We start from the raw sequence: 19,213 nt of genomic DNA on the forward strand, positions 1-19,213 counted from the left end.
TACCACCACCACCACACCAAGTGGCTCTGCGGGCACTTGCAGCACAGCTGACTCGACTGATTGTCTGTAACTTGATTGTCCCTCTTAATCAAAGTGATGTCATCCTCTGATTTCAGAAAGTGCAGGAGAGCAGATTTAATGATGGTTCAAGTGGGCTTCTAATGGCTGCGGGCTGCTGGGGGCTGCGGGCTGCTGGGGGCTGCGGGCTGCTGTAGCTCAACTGTGTGCACCGGGATTTCTTTGCTAACAAGGGTGTCGTAAGTCTTAATTACCCAGAACCAAGGCCTCACCTTGCCACACGTTCCCCTGGGTGCTCCCAGTGAAGTCAGTGGGAGCTCTGCCTGCAGTTCAGCCCCGTGAAAACTTGACTGCAAATGTTTGCAAATTACCTTGAGTGCCTCTGAAGGGAACAGGAGGAAATTATTTATTTTTAGAATGCTGGCAGAGCCCTGTCCCTGCCTCGCCTGTCACATACCTCACGGTGACTCAAATCCCACTCCCTTTCCCTCTGATTAATTCTGCATTGTGGACCTCTTTCCTTCATGGTTGATGGAGACACCTTGTAGGTCCTGCCCCCAGCCAAGCTGCTGTAATGTCCTGTTGCTCCCGCCTCTGATTTAGCCGCTCCATCTAGAAAGCCTAATGCATTTTCCATTAGAGGGACTGATTTGTTCTTTCCTTTTCAGTAACAAAAAGCAATCTCCCCCATGCCAGGGATGTCAAGAGCCCCCTAAGCTGCTCTTCTTCCCTCCAGAAGCAGATGCTGGTCGTGGGTCCGACGAGGCACCTATACCCATCCTCCCCTTTGTCACCTGCTAACCACCCACAGCTGCTCTCTTCTCCTGTGACTCGCCCTGGAGAAAAGTGCCGTTCACCTGGAAATGCCTGGGAGGGCTGTCTATACCCAGGGGACAGCCCACAGACATGCCTACCTGCTAAGGGGGAATGTGAGATGTCTGTGGCAGCTGTGGGCCAGGCTGAGCTGGACCCCATCTCAGCCTGCCCTGTTCGAGGTTCCCTCACCCTGACAAGTTTCACCTAAGAGCATCTCCTCAAGGACCTGCTGGCTGAGAGACCCCTTCTAAGCGCTGCATCTCGGTGAAGGTGCCAACCTGCGTACGCATTGCACACACAATATGCGTTCCAAACTGCAGCTGTCCATGACTTTAAGCTCCAGGGCTTGCTTTAGCCCTCCTGCTGTTTCCCCTCCAGCCTTGCTTCCCAATCTGCCTCCCATCTCCTCCAGAGATGCTGTCTCTCTGCCTTGGACCCTCTGTGCTGACCCTACCAGCAGTGCTATCGTGCTAAAAGCACCAGCTTGCTTGTATTTCTCCATGGGGGCTGCAAACCCTTCTGGCATTCTTACAACCCACCATGCATTTGGTACATCTGGGACCTTCAATAATTATCTGTTGATTGATGAAATCGAACCGATGAATAATTGAATTAGATACTTCATAAATGTTTCATAATAACATCCAAATTCGAACTCCAATTTAATACTATATCAATATTTGCCTTCTTGTCAGTTATCTAAAGCTCTCCTAAATAGAAAAATTCACTGGGAATATATTAAAATAATTAAGCATTTCTCACACAAATGCATATGAGGTTGGTTAAAGTATCCAGTACAATCGAAGTACAAATAGAGCCTGGGGTTCCAGGTTTGCATTTTATTGGACCCTTGGTCCTACAATCAAAGCCTCTCCAGACCCCAGTGACCAGCCTCTGACTCGAAGCAATCCTCCGCCGAATTTTCAAACTCCTTGCCTTCCCCAGGCACGTTCCCAACAGCAACAAAACAAACAGAAAAAACTACCCAAGTGCAAGCCCCGGAATAGCTCTGCTCTTCTGAGGAAGAAACCCTGGAACGTCAATGAACCATGCTTAAAATCTGCCATTTCACTGCTCACGTTTCAGAAAAGCATCACCCTGCAAAGAAGTTGCTCTTGAATGCAAACTTCGTGATTGCCAGGATCGCCTAACTCTCTGACTGGCTTGGTTCTCACTTAGGAATTGGGTGTATCAGTCAGTAGAGGGGCAGTAATTCTCAGTGTGACACAGACAGGAACAGGAGCAGCATTAACAAATGACCACTGATGAATATGCAAATGGGGCAGGGACAAATATTCAAATGGCCCTGTCTCACTCTGCGGCTCCCTCACTCCCTCGTCTTGTTCAAAATTCATAGAAATAATGTAATCCCCCGGGAATGTTTAGCAATGCATACAGGGCCATGTTCTTGAGGAAGCTCATAATTATCCCTTGTTAGCAAGATCAACTGACTGCAGTCTTTCACTGCAGGGACAGAAAAATATTGTGACTTGCTAAGCTGAGTGAAACAGTAGTGGGATAAATTAGGACATTTAAACTAACAATAGTGAAGACATAGAGCCCTGGCTCGCTTCTACGTATAACTGATGATATTAACAGAAAATAGACACAGTATTAATAGAAGAGTGCATTGTGAATGGATGATCAAGACACAAAGGGACAAACTTTGCTCCATCGCTGTGTGGTAGTAGCTAATATTTATTAGACACCCACTGTGTACAGTGATTTTTATCAGAAACAAGGATAAGAATAAATTACTACCTGTCAACCACATGTACAGTAGCTTCATTGTGTGACTAGGCAGCACCCTTATTAAGTCTTTGGAATCTATTAAAAGTCTCATTTTTGAAACAATGAACCAAAAGGAATAAATTTATGAGTTGTAGATCCCCAGTATTAACTCAAAGACTCAGCCGTGGACAGGAAAAATAAAAAATTCTTAAGAGAAAAATTAATTTCTGCCAAGGAAAATCTAACAACATAAGTTAGCAGGCCCTACCAGATGCCTCCGGCAGTGCTGTAACAAAAATGAGTCAAATATCTAATTTCACAGGAAAAAAATTATAGACTAGTCTTTGAATCAGGCAGAATCCAAACACCTTCCCTGCCAGGTTCTCAATCAAATGTGTAATAAACAGCAATGTCCTTGCACATTCAAGATGCCCCTCCGATCTCCAGATCTGAGCAGCAGTGTGAGCATCACCTTTCCTGATGTATCCAGACATAACTCACCTACCCCACTCACCAGTGTGATCTGGATAGGGATGTGGTAGCTTGCTTGCAAAGTCGGCCGTAATAATTCTCAGATTAGGATTGCACTGTGTCTGCACTGTCTCCTGCTGAGTGGTGGAATCCAATCCTCTCTAAGAAGACTTTGCAGGAGAACATCACAGAAGTGATTCCTTGGCAACTTCCAAGCCCAGGATTAAGAGGCATTGCAGCATTCACTCTGGCTTTCTTAGAACACAGGCCACCAGGTAAGGATGCCTCTCTTTTGGAGAAGACACTAGGTCAACAGCCAGCATCACCACCATCTGGGACCATCTAGTCATCGTTACGTTTTAGGTGACAGTGGTGGCTAGGTGACTCCAGAGACAACCAAGCAGAAGAACCACCCAGTTGAGCCCAGTGGAAGTTGTTGATCCTCAAAAGCAAGAACAAATAATTCTGATTTAAACCGCTCAAAGTCTGCAACAGTTTGTCACATGGCTGTCAGGAAGGGGAAAATGAGTAGGGTGGTTGATGCTCTAGAATTCAGTCCAGTGCTTTGAAAGCGTGATTCTTCTCCAACCCTGTCTATGGAACACCAGCCTCCAGGAGTGGGTTAAATACACAAAGCTAAGAAATTTCTTCTCACTTCTTCCTCATCATCTCTCAAAGCATTCATGCCAGGACTGAACTATTCCCAACTTCCTGTGATAATAAAAATCAGTCTTAGAAATGTTTGTTCGATGGTGGACTGAGAATTTGTTGAGCATGAGATGTATTCAAAGGCAGCTTCTGGTCCTGATGAGGTGTTGCCAGCCCTGCCCAGCTGCACCATTGCCAGGCTCTTGGGCCTGCATGATTGGGACCACTGGCTGCTGTTCTATTTGGGGGTCTCCAGAGAAACAGGACCGATGGAACATACACAGTCACACTCTGATAGCTAGATGTTGGTTCTAGAATCCCCCGAAGAATGTAAAAACTTGCATTTGCCCAAGTCCCATATATAAGATGACATAGTATTTTCATATAACCTATGTATATCCTCCTTTATACTTTAAACCATCTCTAAATTGCTCATACTACTTAGTACAATGTAAATGCTATGTAAATCATTGCTGTACTATATTATTTATGGAATGATAAAAAGAGAAGTCTGTACATGTTCATTACAGACATCCTTTTATCCTGGTATTTTAAAAATTTATTTTAGACAAGGACTTACTAAGTTGCACAGGCTGGCCTTGACCTTGTGATTCTCCAGCTGTAACATCTAGAGGAACAGGGTTATAGGTGTGTATCACTATGTATGCCTTCCTGAATATTTCTGATCTGTGGTCAGCTGAGTCTGTGAGCGCTGAACTCAAAGATATGAGAGTTGATTTTATGTCATCTGCAAGGATGGAGATACAGGTGAGGGTTTCAGCTGAAGTTCAAAAGCAGTCTGTGGGAAGAATTCCCTTTTCTAGGGAATTCAGCTTTTTTCCAATTAAGACCTTCAAGTAGCTGGAAAAAAAACCCACCCAGCTATAGAGAATCAGCTGCTTTAATTTGTAATGTACTGTTTTATATATTAGTCTCATTTTAAAAAATAACTTCAGTGAAACACCTAGCATGCTATTTGACCTAATTTTGGGGTACTGTTGCTTAGCCAAATTGACACATACAAGTAAACATCACAGGCGGTACTGATTTGAATTGTGTCCCCTCTCCCACCAAAAAGATAACGCTAGAATTCTAGCCCCTAATATCCCAGAATGTGATTTCATTTGGAGACAGACTATTTACAGAGGAAATCAAGTTAAATGAAGTCACTGGGGTAGATCCTAATCCAGTATGATCAGTATCTTGATACAAGCAGCTTTGTAAACACAGAGACAGACACTTAGGAGGTAGATTCTGGGAAACCATGCAGGGAGGTGACCAGGATTGTTGGAACAACAGCCAAGAAACCTCAGATGTTCCAGGAGGTAAGGAAGGATGCAACCGGAGCTGGCAGATAATCTAAGGCCCTGCGGTGCCGGATGTCAGACTTCTGGCCTTCAGACCGTGAGATGATAGTCTGTTTCAAGTCACCTAGCTTCGGGAACTCTGTTATGCTTGCTCTAGGGACAAACTGGGACACATTGCTGGGCATCCTAATACGGGTCTAGGATGGACTCTGGGTGAGGGTAGGGGGCTGCAGGAAGCCACACACAGGCCTGTGCCAGGCCCTGGGAGACAGGTCTAAGGGAGTGTGGAAACCTGTTTCCTCCAGAGGAGCGAGGCTGTTGCTTGGAGTTCTGGGGTGCCCACTAAAGTGGAAGGTTGGGGGTTCCTGACTGTGAACCAGGGCAGGGATCTCAGTCCCAGGATCTTGGAAGGGACTGACTGATGCTCAGCATGTGGCTACTGGTACCTCACCTTCTGTTACACAGCTCTCTCTGTAGCACAAAGCCTGCAACTCAGGTCACACTGAGCTTCCAAAAAAAGATACTGTTGTGGGCTCTGGACATGGGTCAGTTCCGGTTCTGCCAGTTGTCAGTTACTAACAGATGTCCTTTATTGAATGCTACGCAGTTCAGACACATCCTTCCCTTGACTCCTGGCATCTCATTTACAGACAAGTGACCGATGTTCAGAGAGGCTAACTGACCTCCCCAAAGCCACACCGCCAGCCATGATTTTCAACCACCAAGTCTGAGCACTGAGCCTTGGAGCCTAGCTTCTCACAGTGATTCCTGTAAAAGCATGCTGGGGGGCACAGTGGCCCAGATCCAACCCTTATCTTTAATCAAGCCAACCAGCAGGCCCAAAGCACCCACTTTGGTAGAAGTTATTAACGCAGTGAGATTGAGACTTGCCCTTGGCATTAGGACAGTGTCCTCTGACAGAAGGACCCCACCGGGGGTAATGATGACAGGCATTGCCCCCTCCTTTGGGAGCCTGGAAACTTTAAATTTGCCAGTGGGGAAAGCTTTAGCTACCAGGGACTTTATCATTCTTAATGAGCTGGTTTGTGCACCAAACACACTGGCAGGTAAATGCATTTTATTAGGAGCATTTGGTGGGGGGCACTGAAAGAGAGGAGAAAGCTAAGGCAAGCGGGGCCATTGCTTAGAGCGCTGGGCGGCAGCTCCAAGGGGCAGCTGGTCACTTCCTGAGGCAAATCACTGACTGACCCCGAGCTGATCTCCCCTCCCTGCTCTGACTTCTGCATCTGGCCTGGTTAACAACTCAAAGAACGGAGGGAGGCCTGAGAGTGGGTTAGATAATAGCCCTAACAGCTTGCAGCCAAAGGCTACACCAGCCTTCATGATACTATTAAGACCGTACATCAAGAAATGGCTTCCACAGAAGGAAAAAGGAGGAATAGTGAGATGAGGATCCTAGAAACAGGGCTGCTTGGGAATGCAAAGAAAAGGCAGTGCTCTGGTGTTAGTGGCCTGCTGCCTCTGGCCACTGGCCTGACCAAACACAAGGAGCAACAGTGGACCTGGGTGTGATCCCAGGGTCACAGCGGGGTGGGTTCTGGTGCTGGGCTGGCCAAGGACATGCAGCTTCATGCAGCGCAGTAGAAAGGACGACCCCATGTGCCAGGTCTGGCAGGTGGGGAGGGCAGACGCTGGCTGGCTGCTGATGTGGTCTTGGCCAGATGCATCCTTACCTGAGATCTGGACATGCCTGGGCTCTGGGAGGCGTAACTGTGTGCGTTGGTTCCCTCGGGCTGCTCAGAACAACAGAAGCGCCTTGCATCTCGCAGCTCTGTGGACAGGAAGTCCGAGAGTACACTGTGGGCACCGCCACTTCCTTCTGAGTGCTCCGGTGCGTTTCTCACAGGCCTCTCTCTCTGCTTCCGGTGAAGTCTAGTGAGCCTGACTATTCCTTGACTTGCACACGAGTTGCTCCAATCTCTGCGTCCCCATCTTCACAGAGCATTCAAACAGTGTGCCTGCGTGTCTGAATTTTCCTCTTCTTAAATTGGGACACCAGGGATTAGGTCTTTTTATGCTTGTTTCTTGAGACAATACCTTACTGAATATTCCAGGCTGGATTTGAACTTACTGTATGGCCCAGGCGGGCCTCAAACTTGAGCCAATCCTCCTGCCTCAGCCTCCTGAGTGCTGATACTACAGAAGTACGTCACCATACCCGGTGAATTTGTGTCTTAAACGTTGCCCAAAGGCCAATGGCTCTGCGGTGGGCTCCTGTAAAATAACCTTCCTCAGCGCAGCTCTCTAGCAACTGGGCCAACTGCATGGAATCCCACTGAGCCCAGTGAGACTTCCCTTCCCACACACTGATTCTCTTTGGTTTTTGTTCCAGTAATAAAAAGCTGACCAGTATCATGCCCAGCCCAAGGACTTCACCTTCACTCTCTTACATCTGCACCCACCCTATTTCCAAATAAGGCCATTTCCAAATAACAACCATAATTGGGTCATTAGAGCTCTTGACTTACTGCAGCTTCAGGGTGGGTACTATTTATTCATTTCATATGCCCGGGTACTAGCACCTGCCTGGCACATAATTAATGCCCAATAAATGATGATGAATAAACAAACAATTATCTTATCCAGATTTGTATCATGGGCAAGAAACCTGTGCGCAAAATTCTGGCTCCACTACTTCATGCCTGGCTGGTCTTTGGCAAGTCTCCTAAAGACTCAGGGCCTTGATGTCTCTCTCTCTAAAATGGGTTAATACAACATGCAGGGTGGTGGAAGGAGCAGAAAAACTGCACATGAAATCCCTGGCAACTAGCGAGTGTCTACTGAATGGGAGGTATTATTTTAAAAGGAAACTCTGAGTTTAACCCAGCATGACATCTCTGTGTTGTCCTTGATACTGTATTCATTTCATCACATTGATTCATCACACAATTTTTAAAAATCCTAATATATATTAGGCTCAGCTAACTGCATGAATCAAAAATGCTCTGGGTGTGCAGTAACAGACTCCAATCCCATTGCCATGGCTCATGTAAAGTCCTGCAGTGGCAGTGGCTTCAGGAAGGGCTTGAGCCAAAGTTGAAATAATGCTGTCTGGGCTCCCCCGGTGTTTCTCGGACAGACCTTTAGCACATGGCCCTTAGCAAAAGGGAATCTTATCAGCCTGACAACCCCAGAGAAAGAGATGAACTTTTCTGATTGCAGGATCAGAGATGACCCAAAGAAGAGGCTGGTTCTCTTTGCTCAGACCCTGTGCCTGTCCTAGAATGGCCTCGATGTCCAGGAGCGTGGAGTATGTGAATTGGTCCGTTCTGGGTCATGTGAATGGAGAGTGACAAAGTCAGGCTGCTGTGAAATGGGTTCCCTGCAGGAAAGAAGAGGCCTGTCTCAGAAAAGAGTACAAGAGAGATTTAAAGAAAAATCACCCGGACCTTGAAACAGCCCATTGTCTTGAAAATAAATAGGTTAAAAGCAATCTGCTTTTGGAAAAGTACTGAGTGTAATTTTCAAAACATAGTGCTCAAATACTCAAAAATAGTATTTTTATACTGAAGCAACAAGTTACTGCTTGTTGGGGTAGGGGTAAAGGTAGGAGTAGTGACCGGGTAGGCTAGAGATGGGAGGCCCTGGCGGCTGCCACAGGAGGATGAGAACCTCTAATGCATCAACTGATGGTAGCGGGAGTTCGCTGCAGGGGGACAGGGACAGGGCCTCGGGAGGTAGCTCCTCTTGGGGATGCTGAGGTCCCACTGGTACAGGTGAGGCCAGGTGGGCGTGTGAGCGAACTCTCCATGATCCCCGAGTCCCGCCCCGGGGAGGACCCTGTCCAAATCCACTTAGCGCCACCCCAGCATGGTTCTTTCTGTGTTAGTTTTACACTGTGGTTTTATGAAAAATACTGCATACCTCAGGTTTAATTTCCCTTGGGGAGTCTGCTTTGAAATAACTATCCAATCTTTCCCCCCTCTTTTTTTGCTACTCTAAGCAAACTGGGAAATATTTTCCCTTGAGGGACAGTAGTCCAGTCATTCATGCAATAATCATTTTAATACTCTTTGCTTCTTCTTTAAAAAGAATTCCAATGAGGTTTGCATATGGCATTCTATACTTTTACAGATTTTTTTCACCAGCGAGCCCAATGACATGCCCCTATTTAGTATTTTTAAAAATAAATTCAATTTAACTTCACAGGCAGAGGTAGATGTGCGAGGCTGGCTGGAATTGGTGGCATTTATATGATGCCTGACAGTTTCTCTGGTGTATTCATTTTATTGTCACACAATCACAAGACGCTTTGTGTCCACTTTACAGAGGAAAAACAGAGTCTGAGGGAGGTGAAAGCTTCCTAAGTATCACAAATAGGCTTGAACTCAAATCACCTGATCCAAACCAAACCCCTCAACATCTCCTCTTCCAAACGCTGCGTGCAATGCCCTCATTTCACCTGGGAGCTAGGTGACAACGGTCACCCCCATGGACAGATAAAATCGGGGGGAGAGAGGTAAATAAATCAGACTCCAGTTCAGATGCTCTTGCTGAGAGATGGCTCAGCAGAGAACCCCTGCACCACCTCGCTCCAGTTCAGGTAGCCCTGGGAAGTAGGGGCGGCCCAGGGCCCCAGGGTGGAGGCGGCTCAGATCTGCCCTCAGCTAGAGCTGAGAAGCCTCCCTGCCTGCCCAGTCTGTAGGTGAATTCTTTCCAGGCCTTGGCAGTTCTGAAGCCCAAAGGTGCCCAGTTGGCAAAATGCCACACTGAGTGCTGCCTGCTGGCCTCCCCTGCTGACCTGAGGGGCCTCTGTGTTCCCAACAGCACTGTAGGCAGCAGGACAGGCCGGGAAGCAGGGAGGCCCTGCTCAACTCTGCGGCCAATGGCTGCGGCCAGGGTGGTCCCCATATGGGGTGCGGACTGGTGTGGGTGCCGGGAGCCACCTGGCCCGCAGCTGGCCCTTTGCCAGAACTGAGGGCAGCCAGGGCTCTCCCTGCCCTCAGCACCCTCCCGCCTCCTCAAAGTGACAAAACTCCCACTTTCAAGTTAATCAAAATCCTGCCTGTGAATGAGAAAGGAAAAAAAACTTGTTAATTAAAATCTCAAAAGATGCCAGAGCTGTGCAGGTGTGATGCGCTCTTCCTTTGCTAATCCCAAGGGAAGACCCACGAAGGCAAGCAGCATCAGGGACACAGGTGCTGTGATCCGGCCAGAGAGCACGTGCCTGTGACCACTGGAGTGAGGAAGACTTTTACCTTCCCGGGAACCCCAAGCTTTGAAGGTAATTAAATAACTCACGAGAAGCAGGGACTCTCCTTTCTTCCCAAGAGAGGTTAAGTTTCCAAGTATCCCCCCAGCAGTATCTTCTCTCCAATGGTTGGACAACAGAAAAATGGGTCTCTCTTTTCATTCACTGCGGGCCTACTGCGCGCCAGGTGCTGGGAAGGCGCTCCGAGGGAGGCGCAGCCAGGATGGGGGCAGAATCATTAGGCTTGTCTTCTAGAGGGAGGAACAACAGTGAACGTGCAAATGGGCAGTGTGAGGGCGCGGGAAGGAGAAAGCAAGAAAAGCAACGGAGAGGAGGGCCGCGAGCGCGTGAGGTTGGGGACAGCTCTCTGGCATAGTCATCTTGACCCTTTTGCAGCTGCATAGCTGAACGCCACAGACAGGTGATCTGGGTCACAGTTCTGACGGTGGAGAATGTCTAGATCAGGTGGCCCCCGGTGCCGGGGCCTTGCTGGCTGTTGGGGACTCATGGCTAGCTCCACATCCCCCTCATTTCACCGCAGGTACCTCCCAAGGTCCCACCTCGGAGTGCCAGAGTCATTGGCTTCCCACCCACCCCGTACTTCACAGTGGGTGATGTTTCAGCATGGATTTGGTGAGAATGTTCAAACCACAGCAGCAGTGTCACTGGAACAGATGCTCAAGTGACAGGTAAAACTGACCCAAAGCACAGAGTGTTCCAAGTAGAGGGAGCTGCGGTGCAAAGGCCCAGAGACCCGGCCAGCCTGGATGGGTTCAGGACCCACAGGACACCTGGGCAGGGGAACCTAGCAGTGTAGGAGATCGGAGGAGCTGGTGGGGACAAACTACCAGCAGCCTTCTGCAAGATGTCTGGACACCACTCAAGGAGACTGGGCAGACTGGGCTGTCTGAGGAAGTCGTGTATAATCCGGTTGGATTTGTTAACAGAGTGTAACGTGGAGAACAGCGGTGAGGGTGGTAGCAGAAAAACACTCGGTGGGGACAGCAGTCCACATGAGCTGACCTTGAAGTTGCCCCCGTGACCTTAAGTATACAAGTAATGGTATTTTCAGAATGGGATTCTCCAGTGCTTGACAAGCTTCCGTCATTGCAGACTTCCCAGGCTATCGTGGCAGTCAGTTAACAAGCTCATGGGCCGTGTTACTTCCTAAACACTAGGAGGGGACCTGGAGCAGGAGAACTGGCTGGAAAGGGTTAAGATGTCAGCTGAGCAGGCTGCACATGGAAAGGCTTTGCAGAGGCCAGGGACGCACAGAGGTTGTCTAACTGCGCCCTGAGGACATGCTCGCTTGGTGATGTCCACACCTGGGGCCACTACACATGGGTGATGTCCTTACGAATGACACGGGGCAGACCTATAGAGATGGCACTGCAGGCAGAGAGACAAAAATGAACCTACGTGTCCGCTCTTTTGCACTAACTGTTCACATTCACATTGTTATTTTTCAGACTTTGGGCCCAAGAATGCCCTCTGTTCTTAAAAGGACAATGCTAGAAGAGGTTGTTCAGTGTAAAGCAGGTTGGACTGTATTTGCTGCATCTCTGGATATGAAGTTTCCAACACTCTCAGTGCGTCCTGCTCCACCTGAGTGGCTGTGTGCACCGAGACTGATGTTCCCAGGATGAAAAGGGAATCTTCTACGATTAGGATGTTCCCAAGCAGGGAAATGGTGCGGGCTCCTAAAGGCAAGTAAGTGTAGGTTTGCTTCCAGCAGGGAGGAAGCAGCCAGAGATGCACAATGGTAGGGCCCGGGCCGGGTGACAGTGCCACATGAACCATGGCCTCCATCACTTATCTTGGCAGATAGAAAATTGGAATTTTGGAGGAATGTTTTTGCATCACACACTCAGATCCAATAAATACTCTCATTCCTTGCTGTGCTTCCAAAGTCTCTGCACCCCACTTACCAGGCTACCAGGGGTGCTCAGGACTGAAACCCTGGACAGAGTGTTGATGGCAGCCCCTGGTGGTAACTGCCAGTGATGACTCGGTGCCACCACTCATTCTCGGTTCTGTGTTCTTTCTCCCTCCTTCCTCTCTGTTCTTTTTCCCCACGACACTCCAGTCAACCAGCAGAGCGATTTGTGCGCGTTCCTTGATGTCTAACATGCCCTGAGTGTTTGTGTGGCAGGCCCCCATTGTTTGTTGAAAGCCTATCTCCACTGAGATAGAAAGAAGTGGGGTCTTTGGGAGGTGATTAGGTCACAAAGGTGCAGCCCTTATCACTGGATTAGTGCCTTTGATAAGAGAGCCGGGAAAGAGCTCCCCCTCCCTCTGTCTGCCATGTGAGGGTACAATGCAAAGAAGACAGTTTTCACCAGACTCAAGATCTTCAGCACCTTAACATTGGATTTCCCAGCCTCCAGAACTGTGAGAAATAAATGTCTGCTGTTGAAGCCACCCAGTCTGTGGTAATTTGCTATTGGAGCTCAAACTGACTAGTGAGTGCCAAGACTGTGAGATGGCAGAACAGAACAGAGAAATGGGTTCAAATGCTACCTCTGCAACTTTTGAATTTTGCAGCTTTGGGTAAGGCTGACTCACACTGTGCCTCAGTTTTTCAATCTGTAAAATGGGCATAATGTCTATCCTACTGGGGATAGACAATCATGGGTTCCATTAGATGGGAGCATGGTATAGAACTTCTTTAATATTTGTTATTATGGTTATCTCCTTAAAAGCTTTGGGTTAAATAAGATGTACTGTCTCTCCTAGGGCTTAAAATCTACTTTTTGGGATAGACATGTGATTATAGCATAAGGTGAAAGTGACAAATACTGGAATCAGCATATGAAAAGACACCGTAAAAGCCACATGGATTGAAGAGAGCTGCAGACTCCTCACCACTGTATCTCTCTGGAGTTGGAGTCTCATTGCTGTCCCCTTGGAACTAGTTTGGTCCCATGGCTTGCTGACTCCTAGAATGAGGCTGAGCACCCTTGGGCTGCTTTCCAAGGCTAAGTCAAATGGCTGCTGAGCCTCTCTGGTGCTCCGTCTCAGGACCAAGCCACTACATGAGAAAAGTCACCCATGGGTGTTGCAGCTGGCACCCAAGTGACACCAAGTAGCAGCTGTGGGGGTTGGGCAGTGTGGGGGTTGAACTGTGCAGCCAGCCAGTGCTCCAGACGGCTTTGGCATTCCCAGCACCGCACAAGGATGCCCCGTCAGCCTGCAGAGCTTCAAGAGCTAACACATGACACTTTTTAAGCAGCCAGTTTTGGATAGTTTGTTATGGAGCTATAGATGATCCAAGTAGGAGTTTAGAAGAGCTGATTTCAAGCTGCATGTGGTAGCGCACATTTGTAATCCCAGCTCTCTGACAGACTGAGGAAGGAAGACTTTAAGTTTGAGCCCAACCAGGGCAACTTAGCAGTTTAGTAAGACCCTATCTCAAAAGGCCTGAGGTACAGGGAGCGGGGTGGGGGAGCTGCGGTCAGCACACAAATCAAGGTGGGAGACAGGGACCGGCAGGAAGAAAGTGAAACCGAGGAGTTGTTCAGATCAAGTCCTGGTGACTTCTGCAACAATCTCTTTGCTGTCAGGAAGCAAAACTCATTCTTGTTTTTCCTAGTATGGGAAACAGTGGGGCTGTGTAGGTCAGCAGTGCAGGAGTCCGTAGGAAGCACAGAACCGTGGAGGCACTGGACGTCGCAGAAAGTCCGGGGAACTGGAAGGCTGTCAGGATTGGCCAGCCCTGATGCAGCAGATCCGGAATCCTCCAGTGGTTTCTGAGGTCCTCGGCCTGGTGCTCCCGCCCGGCTGCCTGGCTGACATGACATCACTTCCTCTAGCATTTCCTCCCTCTCTACCCAGCTATGTTGGACTCCTCGTTGACCCCCAAGGAGGCGCAGCACTTTTTGGCATCCTTGGGTCTCTCCCTCAGGGGTCTGGCACTTCCTAAAGCATGGTTGCCTTTCCCATCCCTTACCTGCTCCAGTTTCTCCCAGAACTTATGACTAATCACTCCCTTTGAAAAATATCTATTTACCATTTATCTGCCCCACTGGAATGTCACTTCCATCTTGGTCAAGCTTTGTCTATGCTTGGGAGAGCTCCTGCCCCACAGAAGGTGCCCAGACACCAACGGTAGAAAACAATGATGAATGAACACACAATCCCAGGCCACCTAGGGCCTCCCACTTCCTCTCCACCGTGCTGTGCTTCCTGCTCATCCTAGACAATTCCCTCACCCTCTGCTTGGTCAGGGCTTTTCTTTCCCAGCTTCTGCTCACTCATAATCCCAGCTCTCGAAGCTTCCTGTCTGCTGCTGCGGCCTCTCTCTGGGCCTTTTCCAACTCCTGCTCACTGGGCAACCTCCCAATTTCCCCTGACTTTCCAGGTGAAACTCCAGAGGAAGGGAATATGACTGGGTCAGCCTCTTTTCCACAGAGCCAGAGGTTTTGCCCCTTGGCTGTGGCCTGGATCAGATGTCCATGTGGATTCAATTATCTGTGGTCAAAGGCCTGAAGCTTGGTAACCCAGATGTGGGAACCATGGCTCCACATGGCACAGGTACTCGGAGGAAGCACTGGATGTGCCTTCAGGACCTGTTGACCAGATCCTGATGGCCACAATGGGGAAAGTCAAGCTCCAGGGATACACCAAGGGCTTCTGAGCAATGCTGCAATGGAACAGATCTGTTTCTGATGTGAATTTTAGCAATTTCTGTGGTTTGGACATGATTTGAGCGAGGCCCCCAAACTTCATGTGCTTGGTCTCAGTGTGGCTGGGGGGAAGATGGAGGAACATTTAAGGGGAGGAGCCTAGAGGGAGTGATTGGGTCTTTGGGGTATCACCCTTGGGGGGAATTACAAATTCTTTCAATTTTCATTTTTAAGCAGGAAAGTTTGGGTAGTTAGTTGCATAGTCATAGATGATCTAACTAGGAATTCAGAGAAGATCTGGTTCCTGAGACAGTGGGTCAGTTCTCCAGAGAGTGGGTTATTATAAATCAGTGAGACCACCCTGGCCCAGTCTCTGGTCCCCTCTCTCACTACCCTTGAAGCCTCCTGGCCACTGAAGCCTTCACTCAGCCAATGGGATGGCTGAAACCTGGACTGCAGAACTGTGAACTAAATAAATAACTCACTTTTATTTATAAAGTATCAAGCCTCAGGTATTTTGGTACAGCAACAGAACACAGACTAAGGCAGCTCCCTTGTGAGATGGCTTAGTGATGAAAGGGCACATGCAAGACGAGTTGGGAGGCCTTGGCCAGGGAGAGCAGATGAGGCCACGTATCACGCGGGTCCATCACAGTGAAGACAGCATAGGAGGAAGTAGTCTTGAACCTGAAGCTGTCCACCAGGCATGTGTGCAGAATTCAGCAGGAAGCCGGGTTGACACACTTTGGAAGTCATAGTAACACGAGTTAAAATGGAGTTATAAAGCATGGTAAAACATAAAGCCACGCAGGCACCTGGGGTTGTCTCTTACACAGAAATGGCAGCTAGAAGGAGACAAACTTGATGTGATCTAAATAGATGCACCCACAGATAAGCAGAGATGCAGGAGAGTCCTAGTTCCCCAAAAGACACCGAAGCCTTTGCTTATTCCCTCTCTTCTTAACACACCGGCCCAGCGGATTCTGCATGAGATGGCTCTGTTCTCAACCTTGAGTGTCCGGTAATGATACTTCTGGAGAATCCACAACATTCTAAAACACACGCACTGGGCTGCAGTGCCATGATTAGTGGAGCTACTGTCCCAGGAAAACCTCAGCACCATTTTGCTTAGATCAGAGAGAGGATTAACTTTGATGTCTGTCTGCGCCCTGTGCGAGACACCACTGGCGGTCTGCTCCCTGCAAGCATCAATCTTCACATCCAAGGGAAGAAGGAGAAGGAGTCAGATGGGAGCCCAGACCAATTTTTTTTCAGTGATTGAGATGAAAATATGCACCCTGGGGATGCTGGCATATTTGACTTGCATCCTGCCTTGAGCTTGCCTTCTCTTCGAAGGAACTCCTCCCCCTACACCTGAACTTCCTCTGGTTTTCTCAAATATTAGCACAGTTGTGAAGCCCCAAGCTCCTTGTTTCTGCCATGTGTTGAAGGTAACTGTGCTGATTTCTGTATGTGTTGGAGCTCCTGGTGGCATGAACTGAAACCAATTCTGACTAACTGAAGTTCAAATAGAGTTCACAGAGCGCACATGGAGTGACCTGCGGCCATAATGGGCACTTGAGAATCTGTTTACACCCAGGGAAGTGCCAGGAGTACAGGCGAATGGAACACAGGCAATCATCTCTGAACACTGGCAAGGGAAGAAATTTGCTGTCACTGTGCTATCTGTGTGTGATTCACGCAGATCCTCATGATTCTTATCTCTAGAACAAAAAATAACTGGACTAGAGTGGACCATAGCCACACCCAGTGACACAAGCTCACTGACTTTGCCAGGCAGTTTAGACTGGTGTTGAGACTGTTGGTTAAGAGCTGGACTCTGGAACCAGACAGTGTGGGTTTGAATCTTTACCGTTTACTGGCCACGTGACTTAGGGCAAGTCATTCTTGGTAGGCGTGGCTTCCCTTTCTGAATGTGGGGACAACTATTCACAGGTGTGGCGAGCAGCAAATGAGTACATCATGATAGTGACCTGGTAGGGCAAGAGTGTGCTCAGTCTTGGTGTTGGACCTGTATTGCTTTGGAGTACACAGGGACCCTAAATTCAGAGTGTGTGTTACTGTTTTCTGTTACTATGACAAAGTACTTGAGATAAACAGCTTGGCTCATAGTTTCACAGGGTTAGTTCTGTCTATGGTATTTTGGCCAGTTTGCCTTAGGGCCTATAGCAAGACAGAGCACTATGGTGGGGACTTGTGGCAGAGGAAATGGATTCCCTCATGGTGGCCAGGAAAAAGAAGAAAAAAGAGGTAAGTCCTCATATACCCTTCATAAGCACATCCTCAGTGACCTGTTCCTCTAACGAGGTCCTGGCTCCTAAACGCTATCAGCAGGAGCCATTTAACACAGGAGCTTCTGGGGGGACACCTAAGAGCCAAACCAGAGCTGCAATGGTGGTGCACACCTATAATCCCAGTACCCCAGGAAGCTGAGCCTGGAGAACTGCAAGTTCAAGATAAAAAAAAAAACTGAACCAAAACACAGTCCAACCAAAAATGCCAAGATGAAAGGTCACTCTCCAGAGGACATCAGAAGCTGTCCTAAGGGATGGGAGGCAGTTGTTACACCTCATCCCTCCACTAGACTGCAGATGAAGATTCTGCTGTTGTATTCACTGCCGCATCCGCCAGCACCTGAGCAGTGTCTGGCAGCCTGGGCCGGCCTCGGTGAACCGTGGCTGAATTCTAGAATGTTGAAAGACCCTCTTTGTACTCCTAATCAGCAACCACAATGCTTTGCTTGGAGGAGGCACGCAAAAAACTGTGCTGATTGAATAGATAGGATAGTGTGGGGTGGGGACCAGACAAGCCTGGTTTCCTCAGAAACAGAGCACCCTGGGATCAAAGAGATAACTGTGGTTGGTGGGACTTGGCAGGTGATAAGTCACTATTTTCTGATGTGATAAGATTAATAATCTAGACAAATGGCATAGATGGGCTAATCATTTCTACTGGACAGCTCATGCCTTTAGATCAGCATGAAGGACGCAGAGAAACCATGAGTCACTTGTCAGATCACCTGGAGAGAAGATGCCTCATCTGAACTCTGGTCCTGCGCTTGCTTCCATACATCCCAGGATGCCTCACTCTCCTGGCATCGTCCATATTGGCTTGCAGAGGCCCGTGGTTGGGCCTTGACTAGATATCCTGCCAACCTCGTTCACAGAGGGACAGGAACTCCTGAGACAAACTCCCTACCAAGGTGTGCCCCTGAGAAAGTTCAGTTCTCTGGCTTCCAGTGTCCATGTCTAGAAAATAGTCGCTCTCGATTTGTAGCTTGTGCAGTGTGAAGCAAGCAGAATTATATGTGGGTGTTTCATCAGGAACATTGTTTGCATCTGAAGCCACCCAAAGCCTTAAGCATCCATAGGCAGGGCTTCTGGGATGTGACTGGATCTTGGAGATGTGATAATCATCCGGTGATTAGTCCTCTCATGAACTTATAGCTAAATGTGATGCTGAGGAGGAGGTGGGTGACTGGGGGCATGGCCTGGAAGGGTCTACTTCCCTCTCTCCTCCCTTGACTGCCCTCTGCTTCCTGGTTGCCAGGTCATGAACAATTAATTCTCCTCTGCCATGTCACCCTGCCTGGGAAACAGCTGACTGTCAACTGAAAACTCTACAAACTATAAGCCAAAATAAACTTTTCCTCCTCTAGGGTGTCCAGTGGGTATCCTGTCTCAGCAATGAGAAAGTAACTAAGACTGACTCTGTCCTGTAAAGGAGAGAACCCAGGTCACACTGGCTTCAGCGAGAGGGCAACTCCACTGGCTGATACTGAGCAGTCCGGGGTAGACCTTCCTTCAGGAATGACTGCCTCTGATGCAGTATCAGCTTGCTCTCTCTTTCCCCTACTGTACTGACCTTATTTTCAGTCAGTAGTGGTGCCTCTCCCATACCTCCAGCATCTTATTTCCAACTTCATCTTTCCAGGAGAACTGAGACTATGGACCAGCTGACCAAGAAGATGCAACTACATTGACTTAAGCCTTGTGCTAACCAATCCATGTGCAAGGAAGCTTGGGTGGGCTTACTTACGTGCTTAACTTTCAGAGCTAGAAATAGGATAAAGGCAGGGAGCCCTTGCTTACCTCACAGGAGAGTACAACCCCAGCTTACCAAGATTGGGAGAGTTGCAGTTCTGCAAAAGGTATTAACAGGAAAAGAGAAGTGGATGCTGGGATACTAAAATGACAAATGCACACTGTTCCTGGGGATTTTCTATCATGTGATAAAAGCTTGTATTGCAAGTTCCCTCTGCTGAGAAGTCTTCTCTCCTTATCCATTTATGCTTGCAGGTGCCTGAGGAGCAGCCACCTCATGGCACAGTCATCTGTCTTCCTGCTCTGTACCTGTGTAGCCCC

This window comes from Cavia porcellus, unplaced genomic scaffold (genome assembly GCF_034190915.1).
Source record: "Cavia porcellus strain 051 isolate PalLab524CR breed Dunkin Hartley unplaced genomic scaffold, mCavPor4.1 scaffold_30, whole genome shotgun sequence".
Classification (NCBI taxonomy): Eukaryota; Metazoa; Chordata; class Mammalia; order Rodentia; family Caviidae; genus Cavia; species Cavia porcellus.